The 23,899-nt window shown below is 39.1% G+C and overlaps 1 protein-coding gene, 1 long non-coding RNA gene and 2 pseudogenes across 4 annotated transcripts in view; 1 reads left to right on the top strand and 3 right to left on the bottom strand.

The window, feature by feature from the left end:
* LOC310722600 (uncharacterized protein) overlaps nt 1-23,899 on the bottom strand; it is a 1,041,764-nt gene that overhangs the window by 117,477 nt on the left and 900,388 nt on the right. The gene's annotated exons all lie outside the window — the stretch shown is intronic.
* Nucleotides 1,042-23,878, bottom strand: LOC310722941 (annotated as a pseudogene). Its single transcript, XR_014538323.1, has 14 exons — nt 23,017-23,878; nt 22,687-22,782; nt 22,287-22,529; nt 21,652-21,835; nt 21,459-21,515; nt 20,805-21,337; nt 17,253-17,477; nt 16,817-16,934; nt 4,210-4,773; nt 3,988-4,083; nt 3,506-3,858; nt 1,977-2,238; nt 1,776-1,832; nt 1,042-1,647 (listed from the first exon to the last, which is right to left on the bottom strand). The product of XR_014538323.1 is annotated as an uncharacterized misc_RNA (transcript).
* LOC310722636 lies at nt 9,629-10,903 on the top strand. Its single transcript, XR_014532426.1, has 3 exons — nt 9,629-9,897; nt 10,279-10,446; nt 10,771-10,903. It is a non-coding gene; the product is annotated as an uncharacterized lncRNA (long non-coding RNA).
* LOC310722541 (tripartite motif-containing protein 16-like) lies at nt 12,470-15,498 on the bottom strand (annotated as a pseudogene). Its single transcript, XR_014538324.1, has 6 exons — nt 14,857-15,498; nt 14,181-14,276; nt 13,802-14,035; nt 13,554-13,713; nt 13,129-13,188; nt 12,470-13,013 (listed from the first exon to the last, which is right to left on the bottom strand). The product of XR_014538324.1 is annotated as a tripartite motif-containing protein 16-like (transcript).

Below are 23,899 nucleotides of genomic sequence, written 5' to 3'. Positions count from 1 at the left end.
CTAAGACTACTCAGCAAGGTCAAATCATTCTTGTCCCAAGCTGACCTTAAAAAAGCTATACATGCCTTCATCAGCTCGAGGATTGACTATTGTAATGCTCTTTACACTGGACTTAACCAATCACTTCTACATCGGCTCCAAATGGTTCAGAATGCGGCAGCACGTCTTCTCACTAACACCTCCAAACACTTACACATCACCCCTGTCCTCCGCTCGCTTCATTGGCTTCCGGTGCGGTTTAGGGTGGAGTATAAGTTGCTGTTTGTGTTCAAGGCAATCAATGGTCTGGCCCCACCGTACCTCGCCGAATTATTAAAGGTCTACCAACCAGCCGGAACTCTCCGCTCCTCTGGACATACCTCTCTAGTCGCTCCTAAATGCAACTATAAAAAGTTTGGACGCCGGTCATTTGCTGTCCAGGGACCAAAGCTGTGGAACGCACCGATGTGTCACTGTGCTGAGTATTTTTAAATCGCAGTTGAAAACTCATTTATTCAGAGAAGCTTTTAACACGTAGCCCTGATTCAACTGCTATTTTATGTACATTGTGCTTTTTATTTTTATTTTATTTTATTTTATTTTATTTTTTTATTATATTTTTTATTCTTTTTAATTTTTTTACTTTTAATTAATTCTTTTTGGTAATTTTTTATTGTCTATTTTTTGCTTTACTGGAAAGCACCTTGTGCTCCTTTTGGTGGTTGTAATGCGCTTTATAAATAAAATTTGATTGATTGATTGAATGAAATTGGCTATACAGCATGTTTGCTATCTGACTGTATTTCTTCACATTGAGGACACCATTAATCCTGACCAAATTCCAAACTCAATTCCAGTTCATTAATTAAGTGACCAGACCATGAATAGTGAGTTCTACTGCAGGTTTTAAGGCGTCTCAGGGAGGACATTCGGCAAAAAAGACAGAACTACAATACAGTTCGTCTCGATCCTTTTTTAAACACCACCATGTACATAGACATTTTAAGGTGTAAAATAGATTTATATATTTTACCAAAGCATAATTATCATTTTTAAATCTGATTTTTACAATGATACAAACAAATCACTTTTTTATTTATTTCCTAGCACATGTTTTTTTTCAGCTCCAAATTACAGACCATAACACACCAACTATTATTCTTTTGGACTGCAAAACCTCACAGATGATCCTAATTTCCACAAGCAGAATCCAGCATATAGAGGCTGAGTGAATGTGGTGTGGAGTCTGTGGAGGAGCTTCATCGTATCAGAGACGCTGTAGAAGGACAGAGTTCCTGCACTGTGATCCACATACACTCCTATTCTGGAGGATGATGGAACTTTGAGATCAGTTTTAACTTTGTTGTGCCAGAAATAAACAGAAGAAGAAGAACACTGCAGACTCCAGGACTGATTGTTGAGTCCAAACACACACTCATAACCCCGTCTTTTCCTTCTGATATCTTTATATGAGACTGATATGTACACACACTCCTCACTGCTCCACTCCACCTCCCAGTAACAGCGTCCACACACACTCTCTTTACTCAAAAGCTGCTCATAGTAGTCAAATCTGCTTGGTCCCACTGCGTGTCACCACTTTGTTCTTCTCAGACAGAATGAGGTAATAATTTACTGTGTTGGGATCCAGAGTCAGATCACAGAAATCTAAACACATGAACAACAGGAACATCAGATATTAATCACAGCATATTTATGTAAAGTGTGTGTGTGTGTGTGTGTGTGTGTGTGTGTGTGTGTGTGTGTGTGTGTGTGTGTGTGTGTTGTACACATACATTTCAGAAAATCGTCCCTGCTTTTTGGTTCTGGGAGTAAAATCTGAATGTTCTCAGCTGTAAATAAAGAAATAAAATGGATTGATTTTACAACCAAAAAAAAAAAATAAAAAGAGAGATTTGGGTAAATCATTGCTTGTGTGTCGATCAGAAATGTGTGTAGATCACATGATGCACTTTATCAGGAACAGATCCTCTTACCATGTTCACGGATTTTAAACAATTCCTCCTTGCAGAATTCCTCAAGTCTCATTTTCAGGTCAGAGAGAGATTTCCTCACTGCATCAAATGAGATATTGACATTGATGCTGAGTGAATCTTCACACACATCAGCTGGAACATTTGGTCTGTCGGTTTTGGGACTCTGATGTCTGGAGACTAAAACCTGCATACAGCAATTAGAAATAAAATGAAGTAAAGGAATGCGATAATTGTAAAGTTTTATGTAACCCAGTGAACATTGCTATATCATTATTCTTGCATGTTTTTATTTTATTTTATTTTTTTATTATTATATATACATATTTAGGATATGTTTCAAAAAAACTTTGTACATATTTAAGAATTTGAATATTGCATGTAAATTGAGTCATTCCCATGATAACCAATGAGGTGTTCTATTTAGTTATGGTGTGTTGTTAATTAGCCAATTAGAATGGACAGAGATCAGAAGGGGGGGCACCGGATATGGTTTGGGAAAAGGAGCACAGTCGACGCGAGAGATTGAGAGAGAGAGTTTTCCGGTTTCTTTTCCGCCGGCCGGAACAAAAAGACTGAAAGCTTTCTCCGCAATTTTTTTTTCGTGGAATTTCGGGACTGAGTTGTTATAAACTGCCCCGAAAGGATTTACGGACCTCGTGTTCAAACCGGGACCGCGCCACGTGTTAAGGGAGAGGAGGCTGACCTTCCCGAGTGAGGAGCCATTTTCTAGCGGGAGACCCGTGACTTTTCCTCAGCGTCGGACTGGATTCTGGATCCTGCTAAAAGACCGACCAAAACCATTTATCTGTGCGAGTTGGTGAGTTTTCACCGTAGCAGAGTGGAGAACTGAGTGAGTTAACAGCCTGTTCATTGCTAAATTCACCAGTCATTCCTGATTGCCTGTAAGTGCACCACCGTATTTGGGGCCCCAACGAAATCCAAGCGCTTGGTCAAGGACACTTTACACACCTGCAAGGTGGAGGTTTTGTTTTCGGGTATTGTGTTTAATCCTATTGGTATTTTACAGCAACTAGCTGCTGAATTTATTCAGTTGAGTTCTCTACCAAGCTGTTTCTGATTCCTTATTCAGTATATATTCTACTGACATTCGAAAGAAAAGATTTGTCCTTTTACCCTACACACAAGGATATATAAATTTTGTTCTTTTAAGCTTTAGGTTTTTTTCCTTACAAACACAAATAAAATAGTCTTTAACTACGTTTATTGGTTTCATTGTGCATTTGCATTTGAGTATTTGAATTTGTATTTGAATGTGATATTCTTTGAGATACAGCTTCACCACACTAATAGTGTTATTTAATTGGTTTAAGCGAGAGTGATGGTAAACACCTACTGTTAATTAATTTATTTTCTTTGTTAAACTTTTTGGAGGCACCGTGATGTAGAATTATATATTCAGTAACATCTAGATTACGGATAATCCAGCTAACTCACCACCAATCGCTGGAGCCCAGGCCCTGTTGGTTTGTGCACCGTTACTAGTAGTGTTACATTTATATAAAATCTTAGAACAGATTCTTTCTAGAATCTAAAATTTTGGGGATTCTTGAAGTGTAAGAAACATCCAATGAACCTGTAACCTTCATATTCCTCCTGGAAATGTGGATGTAATGTACCTTTATTTCCTGGAGGAAATGGATGTGATCGTGTGTGTGTGTGAAAGCTGCTCCAGCTCAGTGATTCTCCTCTGAAGATCAGAAATCTCCTGCTCCAGTTGCTCCAGGAGTCGTTCAGCTCGACTCAGTTCAGCCTTCTCCTGATCTCTGATCAGCTCCGTCACCTCCGAGCGCTTTTTCTCTATGGAGCTGATCATCTCAGTAAAGATCTTCTCACTGTCATCTACTGCAGTCTGTGCACTGAGCTGTTAGGACACACACACACACACACACACACACTCTCACACACACACACTTTTACTGGGACTCTAAATGACTCGATGTCCATGTTGTGTGTGTTTCTAGGAGCAGCTCTGTCTCTGCTCACTGCTCACCTTTATAATGTTCACATCCTGTTTCAGCTCCTGAACCTTCTTCTGCTTCTCCTGGATTCTCTGCTGGGATTTCATCTGCTCCTCCTTCAGCTCAGTCTGTAAACAGTTATAGTTGTTTAGATATTATTATTCTTAATATTTAATTAATTATTAAACTCTAGACCTCGAGCACATTCCACTGCTCTTTCTTTTTTACACACACACACACACACACACACACACCTGTTTTTCAGCTCGTTCTGCTGCAGCTGCAACTGTCATGTCCTCTGTGTTCATGCATCGTACACAAGTAACAGATGAAGGTTTGGTCGGTACGACAGTAGATCTCAACCAGTTTATTATGCTCAGAGCAGATCTTCTCTTGTAGATTTCCAGACGCTTTGATTAAGGTGTGTTTTTTCAGAACAGGAACTTCATAATGAGGTTTCAGATGAGTTTCACAAAAGGAGGCCAGACACATCAGACAGGACTTGACGGCTTTGTGTTTTCTTCCGCTACAGAAATCACATTCCACATCTCCAGGTCCAGCGTAACAGTGAGCAGGAGAAGCAGCTCGGACTTCAGTCTTCTTCAGTTTCTCCACCACTTCAGCCAGCATGTTGTTTCTGTGTAGAACAGGCCTTGGAGTGAACGTGTGTCTGCACTGAGGACTGCTGTAGACCCCCTTCTGATCCTCCTGATCCCAGCAGTCATTAATACACACCTTACAGGAACTGTGACCACAGTGGATAGTCACTGGATCCTTCAGGAGATCCAGACACACTGGACCAGTGTTGGGGAACGTTACTTTTAAAAGCAACGCATTACAAAAATGAAAAGTTTGCCTTATTAATGCTTTTAATGCGTTATTACTTTTGCGTTACTTTTTCTTACCTGGCTAAGGCTTGATCTTTCAGGCCTTACAGGTGTAACAGGTGAGAAGTTCTTGTACTAGTGTTTAATGCATTAATGCACAGGTGGCCAACCCGAGGCTCGCAAGCCACATGCGGCGTTTTATGGCTGGTTTCATGCGGCTCTTACGGTTATATCGAAGTTTGTTTGTTTGTTTTTTAAAGTGCGTGTTCGCTTCGTTGAGTTTAATACGACTTAAATGATATCGCCCCTACTGGGAAACTTTGCGGTATATTCATCTCACGCACATGCGCATTTGACGAAGATACCGTATTAAACTCAAGCGAACACGCACATAAAAAAAACAAAAAAAACAACACAAAGTCTGTGTTTTCTGTCATCATGTTGGTGTGTGACATTTACGATAAATCTGTCAGAGCAGAGGTGTGTGTGTGTGTGTGTGTATGAGAGAGAGAGGAAGGGATGGGTGATGTTCGTGTGCCCATGTGTATGATGTGGCTCGGGGTTAGGGTTAGTATCTGAAAATCTATTTACTAAATATTAATTTACTGAAATCAAGCCTTTGTTGTTTATCTTGAGGCGGGGTGCAGGTTTCATTCGGCTCTCTCTCTTCCAAATCTGTAGTGCTGTGCTTTGCTTGCAGATGTTTTTTTAATTTGAAGTGGTATTTTTTTGCCGTTGACAAAAGCTTTTCACCAACACATAATTTACACTTAACGATTATTCCCTTCTCCTTTTCCTTGACTATTTCAAAATAATGTGAATACTTCCATCGCCGTAATGTAATGCTCTGTCCTGCCATCTCCGCTTCTGACCAGCTTCTGTTCCCACGGCTCGCACGTAGGGGTGCGCGATTCTACAAGATTACGTTCATTTTAATGCAAAATTATTGAACTGGAAAGTAACTCTCATTACTTTTTAATAAAAGTAACTCGGATATTAATAAGTAAATTTATAAAGTAACGCGCTACTTTACTCGTTACTCCAGAAAAGTAATTTTACGTAACGCATGTTACTTGTAACGCGTTACCCCCAACACTGCACTGGACAGCTGAACTGATCCTGAGTTACTGAAATACTGCCTTCTGCCATTTTCTTAGTGTTCTGGAAAGATTCCTTTTCTCTGAACGGAAGCAGTTACTTTGTGTGTGTGTGTGTGTGTGTGTGTGTGTGTGAGAGAGATAAAGAAAGAGGAGGAGCACAAAGACAGAGTTCATGAACATAAACCATTTCATGGGCACAATTGCTTCTAGGGCAAAATAAATCCTGAAACCTGGATCATATAATATTCTAGATCGTGTATAAATGTTTAAACGAGTCCCTGCACAAGTTACACCCATTTTCCATGGCATCTATACAGATTTAACTAACTGACTTCTTTATTAAAATTACATTCTTTTTTTTATTTTATAAATCTCTGTAAATTTCAGAGGTGGGAAGTAATGGAGTACAAATACTATGTTACTGTACTTAAGTAGATTTTTCTGGTATCAGTTTTACTCCACTATTTATATTTCTGACAACTTTTTACTTTCACTCATTATATTTTCACACAAATATCTGTACTTTCTACTTCCTACATTTTCAAAACAGCCTCGTTACTTTTAGTGTTTTTCCTCATTGAGCGCCGTTTGCAGCCTATCAACCTCTCATTGTGCGGCTTTTTCACCATATCACTGGCGTATTATTTCCTGGCTATCAGACGTAGGCTAGCAGAGCGAACAATGAGCAAGGCAACATGAGGAATGGTTAATGTGATTTCAGAGGGAGTCGCCGATGTGAAAATAAATAAAAACAAAGACATTCCTCGACACCCATGGCTATATATAAAGGAGATGTTTGAAATTATCGGTGTAAAAAAGTGCTGGCTTTCAAGAATTCACCGTCAAATTTAAGAAAGCACATGCAGCTAATCTAACGTTTTATTGTTATATCTTTCTTGTCATAAGCCACTTGTGAAGTTTTTTTTTTCCCTGCAATTTTATTTGTCTTTTATATAAGGGATGCTGCCACGTTATTTTTAAATAAGGACGTTCTTAATGTTCTTAATTTCTGTAGTATATAGCTGTCATTTGAACTTTGAGGTTTAGTCAGATAGTTTCTATATGTTGTAGAACTGCTATACAGGTGAAGTATAAATTATTAACCTCCTGTTTGAACTTCAATAAAATGCACAGGAACTGACTAGAAATCCCTCACTGGGTGGCTCGCCAATGTAAGAAGAAATGATGAGGACAACAAAGATCGTAATTAAGAAGTTTATAAAGGCGTAGCAATGACAAAATACACAAAGCACTTTGGGTTCATCGGAGTCAGAAAGAAATCCGAGCAACCTCTGCCCAGATATTTTATATTGTTCTTCCCTTTGAAGTACAGACCGGAGTTATCCTTTAAATGATACATGAAGGAACAACTGGCTGGGTGATCGAGACAGAGGTCACTGTTGTTTACACTTTTGCTGGTGTCGGCCCCCCAGCAGGTCAGCATAGGGTATTGTTTAAATGATAATCAGGGTCTCAGAAACCTTTTGGTTAGAGATGGTTCTTGATGGCTTGCTGTCTCTCCCAGACTGATTCAATTGAGACTATGATTGGGATTAATACAACTGAAATTCTGTCAAACTACATAACTACTTTTGTGAAATTTAAGCCGTTTTGCGGAACAGCTTAATTTGATATAGCGTGGGGTGGAATCTGGGTTGAGGCAGTCTGTAATTCTTACAGCTCGACACTATCCAGGTCTGATACTCAAATTTGGTCCGTTGATCCGATTATGGACAATGGGATATGAAAGTAAACACAGTTACTTCAAAAGATGTACCAGACATCTCAAGAATTAAAAAAGTGTGTCGCACCCTTTCTAAAAGGCATCAGTTGTTTCAGGCCTATTTGACATCTGGATCTTGTCCCCCATTCATACAACTGAAAGATAGTTCTCCGTTTTATTCTGAGCTTTACAGTGAAACTGTCAAAGATGCAGTCAGTCCATTCAGATTTAGTGAAACACAAACAAGGGTTTCTTCAGAAATACAGTATAAAGGAACTGTGTTCAAAAAGGGCCAACTGTTTGTCATTAGTAATGAGGAGACAGTGAAGTTTGGTGAACTTATGTTCATGTTCATCACAGAGAAGCATGTTGATTTGCTGACCAGGGTGTTCATAGCAGATTTTCTTCCTGAGTATCATTTGTACTCCGTAAGAAACACCAGTGAAGGGGTTCAGTATCTGAACATTGACCACTTGACTGATTATTACCCACTGTCATCTTACATGCTGCAAGGTTGTAGGGTAGTTTCACTGAAACACAGCATAGTGTCTCATTAGATCAATACAAGCTTGCATAGTTGTAAAATAGTGCAATTCAAACTGACATTTTTGCTTCATATTTTACTTTCTGTTGTTTGCACAGTTCAACACACCTAACGTGTGAAATTTCTGATAGTTTCGACATCAATCTGTTACAAGTTTTTTTTTTTTCTATTGAACATAAATGTTAAAAAAAAATGTATATCAGAATGTAAAAAAAAGTTTTTTTAAAGTCTTTGGTTATATTTTCTTTTTTATTGGAAAATATATTTTATGTTCAAAAGAAGAAAGATACTCATACAGGTTTGAATTGAAACAGTTTAATTGTGCTTAAATGTGCCAATTATACCTTTTTAATTAATTTTAGAGTCACTATATTAATAATTTTTCCCTTTTTTTAGTCATGAATGAATCGGAGCAAAGCTGTGTGACCACTGCAATTGCTGAGATTGTCAAAGATTTCATCCTCGGTGCTACAGTCAGTGGTGGAGACACTGAACTCACTTGAAGTATCTTCACCTGAAGATTTCCGATATGTTCAGGAAGCTGATCTCTTGCCGGTATTACGACCCATTCAGGCACGAAAACTTGTCTGCCTGGAGCCAGATCAGTAAGTACATTTTATTTTTATGATAAAATATAAAAATGTAAAAGTTTTCTTAAATTGGTTTCATAAGTGATAATTTTTACCATTGTCCTCTTAGAAGAAAGTTCAAATAGCTTGCTTCTAGAGACAGCTGCAGTGGCACACAGTCTTCTTTACGCTCATCATCACCATCCCCAACATTTGGCAAGGCTTCAACGGTTGCTTCTGACTGGGCTGACAATTTTAAAATACCATGGGAGAAGTTGGCAGAAGCATTGATGCAATGTTTGGAAAGGCAGAAAAGACCAACTCCAAGATTGCGACGAAATATGGTGAAAATTGTCGTGTCCGAAATGAAGATATGCAAGTCTCCAAGTAAGCAAAACTCTACAGCAGTTGCCAAAAAGATGGTGGCCAAATACCCTGCATCCTTGCAGGATGTTATTGATGGTGATCTAGTTGGTGCAGGATATCACTCACTACTTAAGCAGATCCAGAATCGTGTAGAAAATGTGAAAAGGACCAATGTTCCGAAAATCCGAAAACGCAGCAGAACAGAAGACTCTAACACAGAGGAGATTCCTGCTGAAAGAAAGGCAGCTGTTCAAGACACTTACGGCTGTGTAAATTGAAATGTAATATTTATGCCATTGAATGAGACCAAAAAGAGCCAGCTGGAAAAACAAGAAATGATGAAGATGAAGTCTAAAGCAACAGATTTTGATTTGGAAGAAGTTAGCAACCTCCTGAAAGCAACATACTATACACAGCGCAAAGACATAAACAATGGAGCAAGCATACACCAGCTTTGTGAGAACTGGCCATTTCTATTTCAAGAGGTTGGTATGTGTACACACTTCAAGCAGCTAACTGATCTGAAGGAGATGTTTCTTAAAAGCTTGGATAAAAAAGGACAGTGGCTCCTGAACTTTCTTAAAACAGTTGGTGCAGAAAAGAAGCCAAAATTTCTGCAAACTGCTGCAAAACTAGATGTTTTAAGGTGTGAACCTGAAGGATGCAGTGAGGATTTAAAAGATGTGGTGCTTCTTCTGCTTGCCTACTTTGACGAAAAGGAAGAAGTGATGTTTCATTATGTGGAAGGGTCTTGCCTTGTGGAAGATGTGGATGTAGACAACTTACCAGCAACACCCTGCATCATTGTCTGTGGTGAGTTTGAATTAATAAAATAGTTTTTTTTTTTACAATTTACAGTATAGTTCAATAATATAATATTCTGTAATTAACTCAAAATAAATTTATTTAAAACCTGTATAGATTTCTTTGTTCTGCTATTATTTTGAAGAAGGCTTCTAACCGAACAGTTGTGGGCAGATATTGACTTTATTAAGCAAAATACTGTGGAAATCTGGCACCCCAAAACTGTGTGGTTACAAACATTCCACAAATTTTCTTTCTTTGTGTTTAGAAGAAAAAAAAATTATACAGGTTTTGTTTTACATGCTGGTGAATAAAAAATAACATTAATTACTCATTATCATGTCATTCCAAGGAAAGACCAAAGGCATTTAATTTTGTTTCTGTCTGTAGGCACCTCATGCTACACATCAAAGCTTTTCATGCTGAGCATCGACCAGAAGATTTCAACGCCACACATTTCTACATTCGTCGTAGCAATTTGCATGATGTTTAGCAGTTACTACTGTTTTACATTCATTACCCTTTGGAACTTGGTTCTACTCTGGAATTCATACAAAGGTAGGCATTAAACCATTTTTAACACGTAATTGCACTTCACAGTAATTTCTCATTTGTTAACGTAAGATAATGTTTTCACTAAAATTAACTGACGATGGGAAAACATTTGTAACAGTTCTTTGTACATTGTTTCAGTTAGAAAAATAAAGTCGTTCATTGTTTGCTCATGTTAGATATTTTCATCATTAGTGAAATAAGATTTGTACTGTTAATATGTACTTGTACTATATTAGTTCGTTTTTTTTTTCTTAGTGAAGTAATTTGGTGAACTTTTCTATCTGTATTTGTGATCAACAAAATGAGTGATTACATTCTCTTTTGTAGGTGCTTCTTCAGCATAAATCTATAGAAGGGAACCAAAGTTGAGTCAAAAAAAAAAAAAAAAAACAGCTTCCAGTGAATCCCAGAGTCCTTACACTCATAGCAGACCTTGCTGATCATGAATGGAGAACAGACTGTTGGATGTTGAAGGATGTTGAACAGAAGGTTGGACAAAACGTATTTGACAGATCTGTCTGAGGATAACGTTGGCAGTGACGATGCTTTTCAAATTTATAGTAGAAGATGCTTTGAATGTTGAAAATGACTTGAGAATGTTGAAAATGTGTGAGCTGTCCTCTTAGAAATGTATATTTTACCAATATACTGCTTTGTTTTTTGTTTGTTACTATACCAGAAAATTATTTAAGCAGTGAGTACTTAAAATCTCACTTTTGAAAATAGAAAATAGTCAAAATGTTTTTCTGTTTACAGTATACTTAAAAGTGAACTGTAAAATTTACGGTAAAAAACTGGCAGCTGTGGTTGGCAGAATTCTACCGTATAAAATAGTCAATTTTTTTTGTACCGTAAATGGATAAACATTTCGACTGTAATTTCTACAGTAGATTTCTGGCAACCACAGCTGCCAGTTTTTTACCGTAAATTCTACGGGATTTTTTTTTTACAGTGGGTTACATCAGCAGTGTATCTTACTGCAACATGTACTGCAAACAAGTTCAACACAGAGTTCACCATCAAATTTCCTGTACCCTCGTGTACCTGATCACTGAAACACAATTCTAACACCGATTCTGACTGAACCAGATTCTGATTCAGCAAAATTCTCAATCTGATTGATTCTAAAGTTATTTGGCAAAAAGATTCTGATGGAAAATAAAATGTTGGAAATGGAAAATAAACGACTCGTTGCTTCTTTATTTGAAATATTCTTTTAATAAAAATGTAAAGCTTCTACTTTTCATGAAACATTCATTCATTCATCTTCTCCCGCTTATCCGAAGCCGGGTCGCGGGGGCAGCAGTTTAAGCAGAGATGCCCAGACTTCCCTCTCCCTAGACACGTCTTCCAGCTCTTCTGAGGGGGACACCGAGGCGTAGGTCTCCCCGGGGTCTCCTCCCAGTAGGCCGCGCCTGGAACACCTTCCCGGGAAGGCGTCCAGGAGGCATCCGGAACAGATGCTCGAGCCACCTCAGCTGACCCCTCTCGATGTGGAGTAGCAGCGGCTCTACTCTGAGCTCCTTCCGAGTGACCGAGCTTCTCACCCTATCTCTAAGGGATCGCCCAGCCACCCTGCGGAGAAAGCTCATTTCGGCCGCCTGTATCCGGGATCTTGTCCTTTCGGTCATGACCCAGAGCTCATGATCATAGGTGAGAGTACGAACGTAGATTGACCGGTAAATCGAGAGTTTCGCCTTGCGGCTCAGCTCTTTCTTTACCACGACGGACCGGTACATCGACCGCATTACTGTAGAAGCTGCACCGATCTGTCTGTCAATCTCCCGTTCCACCCTTCCCTCACTCGTGAACAAAACCCCAAGATACTTAAACTCCTGCCACTTGTGGCAGGAACTCTCCACCAACCTGAAGTGGGCAAGCCACCCTTTTCCGACTGAGGACCATGGCCTCGGATTTGGAGGTGCTGATTCTCATCCCAGCCGCTTCACACTCGGCTGCAAACCGTCCCAGTGCGTGCTGAAGGTCCTGGTCTGATGAAGCCAATGGTTTTCATGAAACAATCTTATTTCTAATATTTCATTTTTGATCACATAATCTCACTGTACAATAATAAGGCAGCCAGAATCCAGCGTATAGAGGCTGAGTGAATGTGTTTTGGACTTTGTGGAGGAGCTTCATCGTATCAGAGACGCTGTAGAAGGACAGAGTTCCTGCACTGTGATCCACATACACTCCTATTCTGGAGGATGATGGAACTTTGAGATCAGTTTTAATGTTGTTGTGCCAGAAATAAACAGAAGAAGAAGAAGAACACTGCAGACTCCAGGACTGGTTGTTGTGTCTAAACCAACACTCATCACCCCGTCTTTTCCTTCTGATATCTTTATATGAGACTGATATGTACACACACTCCTCACTGCTCCACTCCACCTCCCAGTAACAGCGTCCACACACACTCTCTTTACTCAACACCTGGTCATAGGAGTCAAATCTCTCTGGATGATCAGAGTACGGCTGCATTGTCTCACTGCATGTCACCACTTTGTTCTTCTCAGACAGAATGAGGTAATAATTTACTGTGTTGGGATCCAGAGTCAGATCACAGAAATGTAAACACATGAACAATGGAAATGTCAGATATTAAAAATATATCAAAGCATGTACTGAAGGTGGAGAGAGGGATGTGTGTGTGTGTGTGTGTGTGTGTGTTTGTTTCACACGTACAGTTCAGAAAATCTTCTCTGCTCTTTGGTTCTGAGGGTAAAATCATCTGAACTGCTGCAGCTGTGGAGAAACAGGAGACATATTTTGATGAAGGAAATGAGCTGCTTTGGTAATCAATCACTACTGAATAAATGTTATGAATGAATGATGTTGTTTATGTGACTTATGAACTCTGTCACTCTCTTTTTGTAAGAAAGGGGGAATAAATGTATGTGTCCTTTATTAATAGTTGAGTAGCTGAAAACACTATAAATACAGGAGAAATAAGTGTAACTGCATCAAATGATCATTCCAGTGGAGAAGAACAATAACAGTAAGTTCATATAATCATATAAAATCTTTATTGTGTGTTGGGGAAATGTTTCTGTCTCTCGTCACCATGCTGCAGAGAGAGTAAAGATTCCCAGCAGGACAATTTCTCTCACCATGTTCATGAATTATGATGAATTCCTCCTGGCAGAGTTCCTCAAATCTCTTTTTCATACCAGAGACTGATTTCCTCACTCTATCAAATGAGAGATGTTGATTGACAGTGATGCTGGGTGAGTCCTCACATCCAGAAGATACACTGAGAGACTGGAAACTCTACAGAGAAAAAGAAAAACATCATGGAGAAGGAGAAAGGTGGAGAAATATACATGTGACTATATAGACTATACATACTTTGTGTTACCTGGAGGAAATGGTTGTGATCGTGTGTGTGTGAAAGCTGCTCCAGCTCAGTGATTCTCCTGTGAAGATCAGAAATCTCCTGCTCCAGTTGCTCCAGGAGTCGTTCAGCTCGACTCAGTTCAGCCTTCTCCTGATCTCTGATCAGCTCAGTCACCTCCGAGCGCTTTTTCTCCATGAAGCTGATCATCTCAGTAAAGATCTTCTCACTGTCATCTACTGCTGTCTGTGCACTGAGCTGTTAAGACACACACACACACACACTCTCACACACACACACACAAACACACACACTCTCACACACTCTTACTGGGACTCTAAATGACTCAATGTCCATGTTGTGTGTGTTTCTAGGAGCAGCTCCGTCTCTGCTCACTGCTCACCTTTATAATGTTTACAGCCTGTTTCAGCTCCTGCACCTTCTTCTGCTTCTCCTGGATTCTCTGCTGGAATTTCATCTGCTCCTACTTCAGCTCAGTCTGAGGACAAATAAAATACACATTATAGTTGATGGTGTATGTGATGATAAAGACTGTGGTGAGACCTGCTATGTTGTATGGTTTAGAGACAGTGGCATTGAGGAAAAGACAGGAGGTGAAGCTGGAGGTAGCAGAGCTGAAGATGCTGAGATTTTCATTGGGAGGGACGACGATGGACAGGATTAGAAACAAGCATCTTATTAAAGAGTAAAAGACTGGATGTTGGGTGTTTAAATGTTCAGCACTGTGAGCTAAATGTGTAAATGAATGACAGATTAAAAAGTGAACGATTCGACACTGTAAAGGTGTAAAATGAGGTTCAGATGGTTGTTGGTTGAATTGTTCACTGACTCCTCTGAACTGATACGGAGACTTTTATTTTACACTTCTTTACTAACAAACACATTCAGTAAAGCAGGAGAGTTTCCAGATTTTCATTCCAACAAATCAGGAGCCAGAACTGATCAAACTCATCAGACTGAGAGAAAATGATTGAATAAGTGGAATAAAACTTTGTGATTTTAGATGAATAATGTAATTTCTATGAACAGACTGAATATATCAGACCTGCATTTCTCACCTGTTGTTCAGTTCTGTAGGCTTTAACTGAGACGGTGTCGTGGCTTCTGTGTTCATCCGTCACACACAGATAACAGATGAAGGTTTGGTCGGTACGACAGAAGATCTCCAACACTTCATCATGCTCAGAGCAGATCTTCTCTTGTAGATTTCCAGATGCTTCGATTAATGTGTGTTTCTTCAGACCAGGAACTTCATAATGAGGTTTCAGATGAGTTTCCCAAAAGGAGGCCAGACACATCAGACAGGACTTGAAGGCTTTGTGTTTCCTCCTGCTACAGAAATCACATTCCACATCTCCAGGTCCAGCGTAACAGTGTGCAGGAGAAGCAGCTCGGACTTCAGTCTTCTTCAGTTTCTCCACCACTTCAGCCAGCATGTTGTTTCTGTGTAGAACAGGCATTGGAGTGAACGTGTCTCTGCACTGAGGACAGCTGTAGACCCCCTTCTGATCCTCCTGATCCCAGCAGTCATTAATACACACCTTACAGAAACTGTGACCACAGTGGATAGTCACTGGATCCTTCAGGAGATCCAGACACACTGGACAACTGAACTGATCCTGATTTACTGAAATACTGGCCTCCGCCATTTTCTGCACTTTACACACTGAGGAAAAAAGAGACAGAAAGAGAGAGAGAGAGAGAGACTGGATTTTCGTTTTCTCCTAACTGAAAGCCAGAGAAAAGAGGAGGAGCTCAATGACAGAGTTCATAAACATTAACCATTTCATGAACAGAGTTGCTTCTGAGGCAAAATAAACCCTGCAAACTGTCTCAAAAACTTGATTAATCTAAACAACCAGGGATTTGTCTTATTTCTGTGGATTGTTGTGTGTGCAGATACTGAATTAATCCCAAGTCTGTCTAATATCAACATCCATGCTGTTGTATAACAGTGAAAATTAGGATTTTTTAAACAGTTGTTGAAATTAGGTGTTAATTGTAGTAATAAAAATATTTCTCTCTATATTCTCTTTGTATTAAAACATATAACCAGTATTATTAAAGGCAGTGGAGTGGGAAGGGAACATTGAAAGGTTGTGAGTTGTTAGTATATGTGTAAGGATCGGAGAGTCACCGTAAAGAGTACGGGATGGGACCCGAGGATGTTGAGATTATTGAGATGAAGTGATGGCAATGTGTACATGTACGGTAAAAAGAGAAAAGTGTTAACTGCAGTTGTGTAAGTGTTTTTATTGTTTACATTGTGTGTGATGAGCAAGGTTGTAAAAGGTGAAGTGGAGATTGTGACTGTGCTGATGCTTTTTCTGTGAATTTATCTGTATGTTTGTGATTTTGTTGTTGCTTGTTTTTTGCTTGTGCTGATTGGGAAGATGAAGAGATTGTGATCACATCTGTATTATTGGCATATCTGTATTATTGATACGTAGCATGGTTTACACACACACACACACACACACACACACACACACACACACACACACACACACACACACACACACACACACACACACACCGATTGAGTAGTGGAGAAGAATAGGGGCTGCAGAACAAATAGTGTGTGGACTTGATAGACACAGAAGTGGAAACAAAAGGAATTAGAACCCATTTTTCTGATGAGAGAACATATAAAGATAGAAACAGTATAGAGAGGGGACAAACAGAGAAATAAATACAAGATACATTTTGGGCTATTACATATTTCTATAATATTGATGTGTTACAGCAAGTATTTCCAGATGAAGACTGCTATGAGAAAATAAAAAGCGTTTGGAAACATCGACTGCTAAGCACAATATCCCTCACCCTAGTGGAAGCCCCTAAACCTAATAAAGCAGTGATACACATGTTTGATTTCATAACAGAACCGAATACTGAAGATGAAGAACCAGAGGTGGAATTAAACGCAGAAGTAGCTGCAGAGTCAAAAACAGAGAGAGACAGAGTCGAAAGAATCCAACACGACCTTGTGTAACAGTGGAACGGATAAACGCCCACCTGAAGTGTTCAGACAAAAAATAGAAACCCAGGGCACCGTAGAGAAGCGAGAAGAGCAAGACAAGGGTGCATCATGAGTGCAGAAAAATCCACAATCACGCCTGTGGATGTGATCATTCTAAAACACAAAGGAGCGGAAAAAGAGATCAGGAAATACATGAAAAAGTGATAAGACCAGACAACAGCAGTCTGAAGTTCACAAATGACAAGCAGTTTGTAAATGCAAGTTAAATGGTCTGTATATAAATGTAACAACAATGTATTTTGTTTTTAAAGAAAATTGCTAATTAAAAAAATTCTAATTTTTATTCTTTGGATTTCTATTACATTGTAAAGCTCTTTATATGTGGATTTTTATACTGACATACAACAAAAATATTTTGTACAATATACATCGTATTCATTTTAAGTACTTAAAATGAATACATTTTCTTACATGATCTAGTTCTCTGAAACATGGATAAGCTTGAAGTATCTTTGTAGGCCTGTCCTGCTCCCTAATGACATCAGAGTCAATGAAGGCCCGTTTAGTTTGGAATTCAAGGTCCAGTAGATGGGAAACATCCTTCTTGTTGGGCCTGGCCTTGGTTTTGTGCATCTCCTGTAGAGTTTTATAATGTCTCGCCTGATTCTGTCGACTCAGTAGTTTCTGTTGTAGTTCCTGTTAAACATTAGGTGGGGGAGACAAAACCACTGGAGGTGAATGGGTAAGTCACTAGTCTCAATATTAAGAATGTGCACAGAAGGACATATTTTTAATGTATAAATTTTGTGACTGAATGTGTAAGTCACGAGTCAGGTATTCACCACCTATCCAAACCATTAAGACAAACTGAAAACTTTCTCTATGTTATAAATTAAACATCTTTTAGCATTTCATTCAACTTTTATTGTGAAATATTTGCAGAAATCCAAAAAAGTCTGACTTTCAATATTCCATACAATTTTGTGGTACTGCTAAATGTAAAGTGTGTGTTAAATGTAAAATAAATATATACAATAGCATGAAGATATTGGTGAGCTTTTTAAAGAGACAGATATGTACATCATTCCCCTAATAGCAACCTGTTGTTTTATAGGAAACAGTCTAAACTGTCACAAAGGTACATTTATACATAAACACTATTTACTATTGTAATTTCTGTACATACCATCCAACTCTTCAACCTCTGAGGTACTGCATCTAGATTGTGGTGATCTCTCCAAGATCAAAGTTGATGAAGTGGACTCATCAGTCTCATCAGACTCCTGGATAGACGTCTCCTGGATGCTCTGAAATCTAAGGCTTCGTGGCCTCTTCCTTGAAGGGGTCAATCCCTGTTTCTTTTTGGGTGTTGTCAAATTTTGAAGCCTTTTTTCTCACATGTTCCTAACAAAAAACAACAAATTGTTTATTACTAATTACATTAAATGAAATCAGATCCAGAAATGAAACCATGCAAACAGACACATTGCCTTGATTAATCTGGATGAAGCACATTCCTCCTATTCAGAGTGTCAGATGTTTGCACCTTGGCTGCCATATATCTAACAGTACTGTGTTTGGAAATGTAATGAATACCTGACTAGTAACTTACCCACTCAGCTCCACTGGCTGCAGATTTGTCTTTCAGCATTGGGTAGTACTCTATGAGATGCTTTGACATTACTGTGAGTTCACGGCTGCATGGATACTGAAAGTCCTTCTTGATTGCTCCAACTCTGTGTCTGTGTATAGGACATACTGTGGACTGTCAAGCTGTATAGTCCTAGTGCCACTATGTTGTTCTCTTAGGATTGGAGAAGGATCAGGAGATGGAGAGGGGTGGGTGGTTTGAGAGGAGAGGGGGCTAGTGGAAGAGGGAAAGGGGGCAGGGTTGAAATCGCTGGTCCCAGATCAGGTGCCTGGCCTGCACGGGTCATTCAGTAATATTCATACGGTTATTCAGTAAGGCAAAAACACCCCTGACCTTTAGATAAACGTATGTTGGGCAGGAAAAAACAAAACAAAAAAAACACTGCATTGTTAGACTAAATGTCTCCCAAATATCAAACCTACATTACCTCATTTTCCTCATGAGTAAGTTTCCAAATGGCTCACCTTCTAAAGAAGTGCTCATGCCCCGGAAAGAGATCACGCAAATTCTCTTTAGAGAGGCTGCTCAGCATCCCTGTGCTTATATTAGCAGCTGAAAAACACACTAAACAATATGGTAAACATTTAAGTAAGTATCAACTAATAACAAAGTTTATAATCATAAATCACAGTCTGCTGCTCAGTTCCCCTCTGCCCCTACTCACTACTCCAAGGCTATGTAATTTCCTTCAAATCCGCAAACCTGCCTTTCTCAAAACAGTTGCCCAGCAGATATTGTCAGGCTTTCATTCCTCCTTTCATCATCCCCCGACTGCCCACTGATATACAACTAATAAAAATATATATATTTTTTTACATTTTTTTTACATTTTTTTCCAAAGTTTAAGTATTTTTAACAAATGAACATACTGTTATTAACTGCAGCACATTGCTTCAAATTAGCTAGCATACCAACTGCCCAATTTAAACTGATATTAGCTAACGTTTGCTAGTGAAATTGCTAAGGAGAAAAGTAGACAAATATAAACTAATTAACCTTACAAAAATGCAGTTGATACGTGATCCATGCCTGGATATGTTTCGCCATTTCCATCTTTATTCATGGTGTCAGAATAAGTCAGAGAGCGTCGGGGAGAGTCAGAGTGACTACCGGCTACGGGTCAAAAGCAAACCACCTGCGTTTGACTTCCAAAGTGCTGGAGCATAACGGATGTGGATTTCTATTAGTTACACCAAAAGAGGTGTAAATGTTATAAACATTGTAAACGACTGTTTAACTGACCAGAGCGTTTATTTAATAATAGTTTTAAAATGTACCCCAGTTAATCAGTTTACACATAGGCATTATGGAATATATTAAAAGAAAAAATATTGATAGGCCTCCCTGTTACAGCCAGAGAATGGATTAAACTATGTCAATTTACATCCCTCAACATGGTAAGAGGATCCATGCCAGTGTTACGTCCCAGTCTAGGGTTGGGGCGCACAGCATGATTAAAGGCACAGGGTGGTATATATATGTGTATATATATATATATATATATATATATATATATATATATATATATATATATATATATATATATATATATATATATAAAATGGGTGGATGGAAGTGTTTTTGATAAAAAAGTGTGATGGGAAATGGAAACGCAAACACCGGGGTGTCGTAAAATGGAAGGTATATTGTAGTATTTAGAGTACTAAAGGGATAGACTTCAGGGTGGACCAAGGCTAAAATAAGAAACAAAGAAATTTTTTTAACAAACTTTACTTACCTACAAACAAATCCCAAAAGAAATACAAAACACTTCCCAACTCCCTCACCAAAAACAGGGAACACACACCCAACAGAAATGGCAGCGACACCCATACTACCGGTGAACAAAACAACAAATATAATATAATAATGGTTTTGTGGTTTGGATTTCACTACTTCACCTCACAGTGAAAATGTTCATTACATTACATGCACTGATGAACTCATTCATCTTTTTATCTCCACATCGTGACACACCGACTTTTTTATATGAGCTCAAAACTTCAACATTTTTAACCATTGTTAACCATCAATATTGATCAATCTTCCAGAAAAAACCCAACACCCATTTTACAGCTAAAGTACAATCAGGTAAAATCTCACCTTCTACTGCAGGTTTTAAGGCGTCTCACTGAGGACATTTGGCAAAAAAGACAGAACTACAATACAGTTCGTCTCGATCCTTTTTTAAATACCACCACATACATAGACATTTTAAGGTGTAAAATAGATTAATAAATTTTACCAAAGGATAATTATCATTTTTAAATCTGATTTTTACAATGATACAAACAAATCACTTTTTTATTTATTTCCTATCACATGTTTCTTTCAGCTCCAAGTTACAGACCATAAAACACCAACTATTATTCTTTTGGACTGCACAACCTCGTAGATGATCCTAATTTCCACATGTCAAAGCAGAATCTAGCATATAGAGGCTGAGTGAATGTGGTGTGGAGTCTGTGGAGGAGCTTCATCGTATCAGAGACGCTGTAGAAGGACAGAGTTCCTGCACTGTGATCCATATACACTCCTATTCTGGAGGATGATGGAACTTTGAGATCAGATTTAACGTTGTTGTGCCAGAAATTAACAGAAGAAGAAGAACATTCCAGACTCCAGGACTGATTGTTGTGTCCAAACCAACACTCATCACCCCGTCCTTTCCTTCTGATATCTTTATATGAGACTGATATGTACACACACTCCTCACTGGTCCACTTCACCTCCCAGTAACAGCGTCCACACACACTCTCTTTACTCAACACCTGCAAGTAGTCAAATCTCTCTGGATGATCAGAGTACGGCTGATTTGTTTCACTGTATGTCACCACTTTGTTCTTCTCAGACAGAATGAGGTTATAATTTACTGTGTTGGGATCCAGAGTCAGATCACAGAAATCTAAACACATGAACAGGAACATCAGATATTAATGACAGAATATCTATGTAAAGTGTGTGTGTGTGTGTATGTGTGTGTGTGTGTGTGTGTGTGTGTGTGTGTGTGTGTGTTGTACACATACATTTCAGAAACTTGTCCCTGCTTTTTGGTTCTGGGAGTAAAATCTGAATGTTCTCAGCTGTAAATAAAGAAATTAAATGGATTGATTTTACAACCAAAAAAAAAAAAGTCATTTGGGTAAATCATTGCTTGTGTGTGGATCAGAAATGTGTGTAGATCACATGATGCACTTTATCAGGAACGGATCCTCTTACCATGTTCACGGATTTTGATCAATTCCTCCTGGCAGAATTCCTCAAGTCTCTTTTTCAGGTCAGAGAGAGATTTCCTCACTGCATCAAATGAGATATTGACATTGATGCTGAGTGAATCTTCACACACATCAGCTGGAACATTTGGTCTGTCGGTTTTGGGACTCTGATGTCTGGAGACTAAAACCTGCATACAGCAATTAGAAATAAAATGAAGTGAAGGAATGCGATAATTGTAAAGTTTTATGTAACCCAGTGAACATTGCTATATCATTATTCTTGCATGTTTCTATTTTATTATTTTTTATTATTATATATACATATTTTGGATATGTTTCAAAAACACTTTGTACATATTTAAGAGTTTGAATATTGCATGTAAATTGAGTCATTCCCATGATAACCAATAAGGTGTTCTATTTAGTTATGGTGTGTTGTTAATCAGCCAATTAGAATGGACAGAGATCAGCAATTAGAAATAAAAAGAAATGAAGGAATGCAATAATTGTAAAGTTTTATATAGAATCTTATAACAGATTCTTTCTATAATCTAAAATTATGGGGATTCTTAAAGTCTAAGAAACATCCAATGAACCTGTAACCTTCATATTCCCCCTGGAAATGTGGATGTAATGTACCTTTATTTCCTGGAGGAAATGGATGTGATCGTGTGTGTGTGAAAGCTGCTCCAGCTCAGTGATTCTCCTCTGAAGATCAGAAATCTCCTGCTCCAGTTGCTCCAGGAGTCGTTCAGCTCGACTCAGTTCAGCCTTCTCCTGATCTCTGATCAGCTCCGTCACCTCCGAGCGCTTTTTCTCCATGGAGCTGATCATCTCAGTAAAGATCTTCTCACTGTCATCTACTGCTGTCTGTGCACTGAGCTGTTAGCACACTGACACACACACACACACACACACACACACACACACACACACACACACACACACACACACACACACTGTTGCTGGGACTCTAAATGACTCGATGTCCATGTTGTGTGTGTTTCTAGGAGCAGCTCCGTCTCTGCTCACTGCTCACCTTTATAATGTTCACAGCCTGTTTCAGCTCCTGCACCTTCTTCTGCTTCTCCTGGATTCTCTGCTGGAATTTCATCTGCTTCTCCTTCAGCTCAGTCTGAGGACAAATAAAATACACATTATAGTTGATGGTGTATGAGATGATAAAGACTGTGGTAAGACCTGCTATGATGTATGGTTTAGAGACAATGGCATTGAGTAAAAGACAGGAGATGGAGCTGGAGGTAGCAGAGCTGAAGATGCTGAGATTCTCATTGGGAGTGACGACGATGGACAGAATTAGAAACAAGCAGCTTATTGAAGAGTAAAAGACTGGATGTGCATTTCTCACCTGTTGTTCAGTTCTGTAGGCTTTAACTGAGACGGTGTCGTGGCTTCTGTGTTCATCCGTCATACACCGATAACAGATGAAGGTTTGGTCGGTACGACAGTAGATCTTCAACACTTCATCATGCTCAGAGCAGATCTTCTCTTGTAAATTTCCAGACGCTTCGATTAATGTGTGTTTCTTCAGACCAGGAACTTCATAATGAGGTTTTAGATGAGTTTCACAAAAGGAGGCCAGACACATCAGACAGGACTTGACGGCTTTGTGTTTCCTCCCGCTACAGAAATCACATTCCACATCTCCAGGTCCAGCGTAACAGTGAGCAGGAGAAGCAGCTCGGACTTCAGTCTTCTTCAGTTTCTCCACCACTTCAGCCAGCATGTTGTTTCTGTGTGGAACAGGCCTTGGAGTGAACGTGTGTCTGCACTGAGGACTGCTGTAGACCCCCTTCTGATCCTCCTGATCCCAGCAGTCATTAATACACACCTTACAGAAACTGTGACCACACGGGATAGTCACTGGATCCTTCAGGAGATCCAGACACACTGGACATCTGAACTGATCCCGATCTACTGAAATACTGGCCTCCGCCATTTTCTGCACTTTACACACTGAGGAAAAAAGAGACAGAAAGAGAGAGAGAAAGACTGGAGTTTCGTTTTCTCCTAACTGAAAGTCACTTCCTGGTGTTGAGCATGTGAGAGAGAGAAAAGAGGAGGAGCTCAATGACAGAGTTCATAAACATTAACCATTTCATGAACAGAGTTGCTTCTGAGGCAAAATTAACCCTGCAAACTGTCTCACAAACTTCATTCATCTAAACAACCAGGGATCTCCTGCTGTGTGTGTGTGTGTGTGTGTGTGTGTGTGTGTGTTTGCACCATTT

The sequence above is a fragment of the Silurus aristotelis genome, assembly GCF_946808225.1.
Source record: "Silurus aristotelis genome assembly, chromosome: 29".
Lineage (NCBI taxonomy): Eukaryota > Metazoa > Chordata > Actinopteri > Siluriformes > Siluridae > Silurus > Silurus aristotelis.
This window is presented reverse-complemented; position numbering and strand designations above follow the sequence as displayed.